Genomic DNA, 8,316 nt, shown 5'->3' on the forward strand with positions numbered 1-8,316 from the left:
CAGGAGAAAACTCACTGATCACAGTGACATCTCTCTCTCTGCCTTCATTTTTATGAATGAGTTCATTTCTCTTTCTGCTGAATTCATCCAGAGTTTCAAAAGGATCCAAGTGAAAAAAGAACTGGTAGATTCCTGCACTCCTGGACAGGATTCAGCTGTCTTTCCATGTGTGCTTACTGTTATTTAAGAGAGTGGGTGCATCCTGCCTGTTCTTGAGCTGCCCACCTTATGGAAAGGTCCAGCTTCACTCCTAAGCCCAATGTCATATCTGCCAGCCCATGCAAATTACTTAGATATCCCAAAGTACCTCCTAAGAATGTCTTAAGATGTGCATCCCTGGATTCTGTAAGCATAGAAAATATTTTAATCTAATTCATTTTATGTGGGAATAAGTTTGGACTGATATCACAAAAATCATGGCTCTCTTCTGTAAGGTTTTCAAGATTCTGGTATTAGGAAACCAAACAGAATTTGGTCTCATTAAACATTTACCTTCCAAGATCTGAAAAAGAGGAAATAAAAGAATATTTTACCTTTTTTGTGTGTATTTTTCAATTTTTCTTTGGAGCGTGTGGCATTTTTTGTGAGTAGAGATCAGCATACTCAATAATAAAGGGAGATATACTATGTTTTAATGTCATTGCTTTTGTGAAAAGTCAGAAAATAATTGATAGTTTGTGTCTAAAATCTTCTTTTGTATGGGAGAAAGAAAGATCAGCAATAAATAATTTTAAATGAGGAATGTAACTAGATTTGGTGGATTTTCTGGCAATATGATTTATTTTCTCCTGCTCCAACCTAAGTAGCGGAACGAAAATAAACAAATGGCATCAGCCTATGAGTCAGATTTTAGTCCAGTCAGCGGTTGACAAGTAATCCTAGCAGCATTGCTAGGATTTTGGTGCTGGCTGATGTCAGAATGGCTGAACTTGCTCTCAAATTACCTCAGTTTACCACTTGCCTGCCATTCCTCCGCAGTTAGACATAAAATCTATTAATTCCTTCTTGCCTGCCTGGGTGAATTTCATACTCTGCTATGAAAAAGTAAGAGCTCTCCAGCTCCAACAGGAGCCCATCTTTAACCTGTTTGAGTTTTTTTCTCCATGGGCTGGCCCAGTTGGCCATTGTGGCCATTGCTAGGCACAAATAACTCACTAAGGTAAGAGTTGTGTGAAGCTCTGGAGCAGTGTGGGCTTCACCTGCAAGACAGCTCCTAGCCAAAGGCTCTCTTGTGACATGCCCAGAGAGTTACTGTGGGGATTTACTGTGCTGGGTATGGTTTGTTCTGTTGGCTAAAAACTGCAAATATTTCAATTCAAGCCAGTTTAAAAATTTTTCAGAAGCAAACTTCAACTGAACAATGTTTCATTGTAATGTGGCATCAAAAAAGCCATCCCATAGCTGGGAGATACAAAGCAGTTACCTGGGTGTTAGGAAAGAAGAAATCATGATACAAATTCAACAGAAAGAATAATGGAATTTAACTACCCCATCATAGGAAACACACTTCAGACTCCTTTCGCCTGTTCACATCTAGCATCAAAATGGATTCTATGCAATGGTAGTAGCGAACAAGCTTTAAGAGCACAGAGAGAAGAAACATATCTTTCCTCGTTGGACTACTCCCAAAAAGATCTCAGTGCTTCTGGTTGCCACCATGAGACGTTATCTTGGGGCAAAGGTGCAGAAATGTCCTGATGTGCCTGGGAAGTGCTGTCCTGTCTTCACAGTTCACAGCCTGCTTCATTCAGCTCTTTTCCAGCAGGTTTTTGTTATAACAAAGGGCCTTTGTACCCTTTGGATTTAGCTAAACAATCAGATAATTTGATGAAGCACTATAGGTGGAAACAGTATGGTTTTTTTCCCACTGCACAGTGATAAATAATAATAATTGTTGTTGTTGTTGTTGTCGTTGTTGTTGTCTGATAATTTTTATTTCTTCCTTTAATTTGCTCAAATGAACTTTCCTTAGATAATCAGACTCCCAAACTACTTAAATGTGGATCACTCCAGTGGCTACTTCAGCCATTTGGAAGAAGCACGCAGCAGCTTCACACAGAGAGGGAAATAGTACCAGCTTTGCTATCCTCCAGGAAACAAACACGGATGTTCTCCATTTGAAACTAGAGCAATTTATCATTTGCTGCACACTACAAGTCAGCCAGGTTCAAAAGAAAGGTAAAGGTGGAACACTGAATGTGGCAGTTTTTTTATTAGGTTTTTATAAGAAGTTTTATGTTATAGTTCATTTCACTGTATCCCCAGTTCTGTAACCCTTTTGTGTTTTCTGTATAATGAGGTGTTTTGTGTCAATCATACCACCCTCACCTGACCTGGACCATCCCCTCTGCCCCCCCTCGCTCTGGGGCAGCCTGCCTATCACTGCGGGACCCCTCCCCAAGATTGTGAAACCATTCAGAGAGGGCTTCAGGTGATAGGTCCCCTGGGGTGGAATTCCTTTGCCCTTGGTGTCAATGGTCAGAGGCTTGGGGGTGGGCACACCTTGTTACCCCCTGAATCCCCTGATTTGTTGTCTTGTTGTAACCCCCCCTGAACCCCTCCCCCAGTTATAAGGTGGAGGAGGGAGATTCAAACTCTCTCGCTCTCTCGCTCTCTGGCCTGCGGTTTGGACCGGCTGTGGGACTCCCACAGCTCAGCCTGAATAAACATCTTTTAACCTGCTAAGCTGAGAGCCATCCTTTTCTGCTGCCACTGCTGTCACAACACTATTTAGTCCAACTGCTGCTCAGAGGCTGAGCCAGCAGGTAAAGATAACCTGCGTGCCCATCCGAACTGGGAACATCTTGTAGCTGTGCAGATCTGAGCCAGCCAGAGGCCGGTGTCCGCCCGGTGCGGAAACAGAACCAGCTACAAGAGAGTGGCGCCCAACGTGGGGCACCCCACGCCGGCAAAAGCAGACCCGGAGGACCTTAACGATACAAAATAGAAATTTGTGCTGCAAGGGATATACAGAGCAGGAGTAGCGTTTATTTGTACCATGTCAGTATTTAAAACTAGAATGACAGTGGCAGTGTACTGGTACTGCTTGGAGAAGGAAGTTTCTGCAGACAAGAAATACGTAATTTAAATCTTTACAGCTCCCACAAGAAAAACTTCAATAGATTGATCCATATTTGGTTGGGCCACATCTAAAGAAGCCCATGTGACTGGCTGAATAGCTATTTTCTGTTAATTGATTGTTCACATTCCCTTAAATTTATGTGACAAATTCTTTAATGCTGGACTCTTGAAATTTGAGTAATAGTATTTTGTTATAATTGACCAGATTTTTCCCAAGGTATTCTTCAGCTGGGTGACATAGGTATAAACGCAATATTTCAATTACATAGATGCTTGTAAAACAACAGCTTTGAAATACACTCTCCAAATCTCTCTGCAGGCAGGTAGAAATGTGTGGGGCTCTTTTCAAGTTTCACAAGAAGGAGCCATAAAAGTGAGCTCGAAATTATAAACTACTTAAAAACAGGTTTAGAAAAAGCTATGAAGAATAGGTTTATCAGGTGCTGTTAAGTACAGCAGCTTTACTTCACCTCTGCTCCCTTAACCCTTGACATCTGGAATGAACAAGTGCACAAGAGGGATCCCTCAATATTTGTGGCTTTCTTGTATTTCGTAAACTCATAGGGTACCATGTTGGAAAGGATCTCAAGGATCATCTTATCCAGCCTTTCTTGGCAAAAGCGTGGTCTCGAAAAGATGGCCCAGCACGCTGTCCAGCTGGATCTTAAAAGTGTTTAGTGTTGGGGAATCTACAACTTCCCCATGGAGACTATGCCAATGGCTCTCATTGTGAAAAAAAAATATTTCCAGTCAAAAGCTCTCTGGTAGTAATTTGTACTCATCACCCTCATCTTTTGCATGTGACTAATTGTAAAAGAATGGAGTCTCTATCTTTTTTTGTAGCCACCTTTTAATTACTGGATGATAATGATAGGGTGTCCCCTCTGTGGTCTTTTCTCAAGGCTGAACAAACCAAATTCTGCTTTTCCTCATATGACAGACTTCCCAGTCCTTTGCCTGGTGTGGCTGCCTGGCCACAATTGGAACGTGCTGGAATCACAGCAGGGATGCATTGGGCAGAACTCACTTGGGATCTGGACAGTAGCACAGCATTAATTGGAAAATGTTAACATTAGTGAAGCAGTAATAAATTCAAGATGACTTTGTTACTCCTCTCTGCAGCCACTACCAGTCTCTTGTGCAATTATCTGAAGAAAATGTCCACAACTAAATAAAACACTGTGTCAGGGCACCTCAAGACCCCAAGCCCGCATCCCTCTGGTAGCATTACTGTAGATCTAGTTTAATCCCACCACATACAAAATACATTCCTCCTGATTTAAAGTCATAAAGGCTACAGCAAAATCTGTATCTATTTTTTTCTTCAAATTACCTATAGGCATTTTGATATGAGGTTTTTAGCGAGAGGCTTACTCCTGGAGAAAATCTGTGTCGTTCTCTGAGATGTGACAAAATTGTTCTCGGGCTGAACTGTGAAAATCAGGTCTCACATTGACACTTGAAGGCCGTGGGTTTAAAGATAGATCTTTGCCTGGTGTTTTACAGCCATCTGTCTTAGTCACTGCTAGGTGGGACTGGTGGAACTTTGGTATTAAGCACAGCTAAGCAAACAGTTCTTTGAGCAGCAGAGCTAACGGTATTAACTTCCTCACCTTTAAGAAGATAAAGAAATATCTATCCAGGTATTCTCTGCACTTGATGCAGATACAACATTTCTTTGTGTGACCTCTCTAAATTAGCAATACAATTACACTCTTCATGGTCTAGTCATTCCTGTAGTAAGGCTAAGAGCAGCCTGCAGCTCCCATCCTGCTGCTTATCTCCATTGAACTCATATGGATTAAAATCATTATCTGTCCCACGTACCTTCCGACTGGGCACTGCATTCATTATAAAAAGATGGGGGATTACAGGCAGACAGGCCCCACATGAAGACAACAGGAACACCAGAACCTCATTTCCAAATGAAAGTGAGTTTAAAATGTCACATAAGAACTGCATTTTGACTGTTGTACGTGAGCATCAGAACTGCCCCAAAGATTCAGGATTTGACTCCCTATTTTAATGTTAACATGAGATAAAAATCTCTGTGCCTGCAGAACGTTTTCCTTCCTTATCTGCTTTAAACAACTGTGATTTAGTGTGTGGTAACTTATCTCTGAATTAAGATGAAAAGTAGAAGTCAACTCCTTTTAACTAGAATTTTTCTAAGTGTGCAGAAACTAGCACGTGCCACAGCTCTAATTGGTGCTTGAGCTGCAGTCAGGAAAATACTCCTTGGATGAAATTCGGATTCTTAAGTATTGAATGTCAACCAGGACTTGAAAACACAGCTTAATGAGCCATTACTGCTAATTAGGCTCCCGGTTACTTCAGGGAACCCTCAAAAATTGACAGCATAATATGAGTAAATAAGACTGTTGCTAGAAAAGAAAATAAAAGGAAAAAAAAAAAAAAAAAAGAAAAAAAAAAAAGAAAGAAAGAATGTGATTTATTTATACATGTAACCAAAACATATTTTTGTATGATTTTAGCTTAAAGTGATCATTTGCAATCTACAGATGGAGTGAGACAAGTCATTTATATAGTCACCTGTTGTATGGAGCATTGTGCGGCATAGGTCCACATATTAATAAAAAGACTACCACAGAGAGTCCAGGAACTCTCCTGCTTTTCCTTATATATCCTCACAGTGTCTGAATGGCCTCTCTTATAACAATTAAAAATATCCAGTGTCAAAAGTATTTTTAACATCAGCAGTAAGAAGAGACTTCATTTATCTGAAGGAATACATTTCACATTCAGTGGTCAGATTCCATTGGAACCACTGGGTATCGCAGGATCCAGACCGGTATTCTGCTGTTCCAAGCAGGTCACCCCACCCGTGTCCTCCAGAACAGCCTGAGTAAATCATGCCTTGTGCAACCAAAGCCCTCTCGCAAGGAAATGCCATTGGGAACACACAATAGGCCCTCACAAGGGTTCCTTCTGTAGTTTTCCAAAGTCGGGCATAACCCAGCTGTTACCATCAGCTGGGAGGAGTTTTTGGCAGGAGACACCTCACAAACACCAGCCAAGCGCCAGCCACTCGACAAAATGGACCAGCCTCATTCTCTGAGGCTGAATCCCCTCTGGAGATGGGTGATTTCGCTGGCCTGAGGCCAGCTGTTAGTGGTGCTTGCTGCCCACCTGTCTCCAGGTGGCTGTCTGATGGTAGGGAGAGACTTTTATGGACTGAAGCCATAAAAGTGAAACAGTAATTTTTCATGGGTAATTAGGAAAAGCTCTTTCAAATTTTAAACACAGATACTGTCATCATCGCGAAAGCAACGCCTTTTGGGGACACTTAATTTCCTCTAAGCTACTTTAATAATCATTATGTTTTATTAAATTTCTAACCCTAGAGCTAACTATTTGCATTGACTTAAAGAGTAAATTATAGACTGAAATTTTTTCCATCATGATTTCATCCCAGTCCCATTTAAATACTGGAAAGTGTCAAGCTACCAGCATGAAAAATAGTTAATCTCAGTCTAAAATTAAGCAGTTTAATTTATTTGCATAAATTTAAATCGACATTTTTAATCCCACAGAGAAATGTCTGTATTCCCAATAGCAGATCCCGTCATTTAAGATTGCATTAGTGTTGAAGTATGGAGATCCTCTTAACATATGATTTATTTTTAATGCCTTCACTGAAATTATAAAACTATCACAATTTTCTTCAATGGATTTAAGATTTTTTTTTTTTTACCTTTCCACAGAAATGCTAACAAAGACTCAAAAAAGATAATGCATCACCTCTGGAGTAGTCTTTGAAAGAATAAATGATCCCTCAACAGGCACTCTAGGATTTTGCCTTGGAAACATCCAGATAAAAAATGTAAAATTCAAGAGAAGAGGAACAGATAGCTGTAAAAGTAAACCATGACGTAGTCCAAAATGAAAAGTTCACCACATATTAAAATATAGATTGATAGTTTATGCCCCCATAACTTAAATTGCTTTGGATTTGTTTCTTTCAAATGATAGAATTTAAGACACCAGGTTTTGAGTATTTTTGGGGTATAATGTCAGTTGTAAACTTTGTAACTGAAGTCTTGTTTTAAATTGCTTGTCATTTACATACACGTACCCGCACTTTTCATGACGAGTGTACACACTGCTTTAATACTTATATCTGTTCCAGCTCATTAAACCCAGCTGTTCTGTACCTTTCCTCTCTTCTCCTCATGGTTCAGTGGTAGCAAAACCATTCTTCCCAGGCCATAAGTGAAAGGCAGAGAAAGCATTAACTACAACCAGCCAGAAGAATAGTACTATTACCACTTTTCTTGATTTTCCATGCTTAAGTGTAAATTGATCAGGGAATTATACTCACTGCACAGAAGCAGAGCCAGTTTTACTCAGGAATGCTAAGCCATGCACAGAGCTATGCTGGCACACCTAACAGCATTGTAATGATACATTCTGGTCAAAATGGCAATGAAGAAGTTCTCCTAGACCAGCTGAGAATGCCTGGTCATGTGCCAGCTTATATCCATTACTGACTGTACCACTGTACTACCCATGAAGGGAAAGCCCTGCTTGACAAGTCTGATTCTGAAGTTCTCACATGTACTAATGCAATCCTGTTTTTTCTCCCAAAGAACAGCTTCTTACTTAAGTTTAGGTAGGCAGAAGAGAATCAGACTCATCTCATCCATATGAGCACTAACGTTCCCCCATTGCTTTAATGAAAACTCCTAAACCCAAGTGGAGTTACCGTGGCACCCCAAGGCTGCCCTTGGTGTCCTAGGACAAAGCATGCCACGTGGATCATGATCAGATTAATGCTTATGTATCCTACAATAAGTTCCTCTCAGTTCAAGTTCCTTAAAACTGTCACTGCTCCCCATGTCCCATTGAGAAAGAGGTCATTTTTTCCTGTGGTGAGTGATTTAATTATATTTCCTTGTGACTAGGTAGGCACCTTGTTCCCCCTTCCCTGTGGTAGAAACAGCTTGTTGGACAGGAGGCTTTTGTGCACATACATGTTGTAAGGAATTCTGCAAGTGTCTTTCACTCCCCACAAAAAAAAGCTTTCCTCAGAGCCCTTGCACCTGAATGCACAGGTGTGGTAGGCCTAAGAAAGGTGGCAGAGCAGAGAGATACTGTGTGGGAAAATAGACCTAAAATCTTGTGAAAGCATTATGACTGAAGCTTCCCTGTCCACATTGGGTTATTTGTAGCGTTACCATGGGCTTTTGTTTGGCTTTTACCCAGATTGCACTA

This window comes from Hirundo rustica, chromosome 1 (assembly GCF_015227805.2).
Source record: "Hirundo rustica isolate bHirRus1 chromosome 1, bHirRus1.pri.v3, whole genome shotgun sequence".
NCBI lineage: Eukaryota > Metazoa > Chordata > Aves > Passeriformes > Hirundinidae > Hirundo > Hirundo rustica.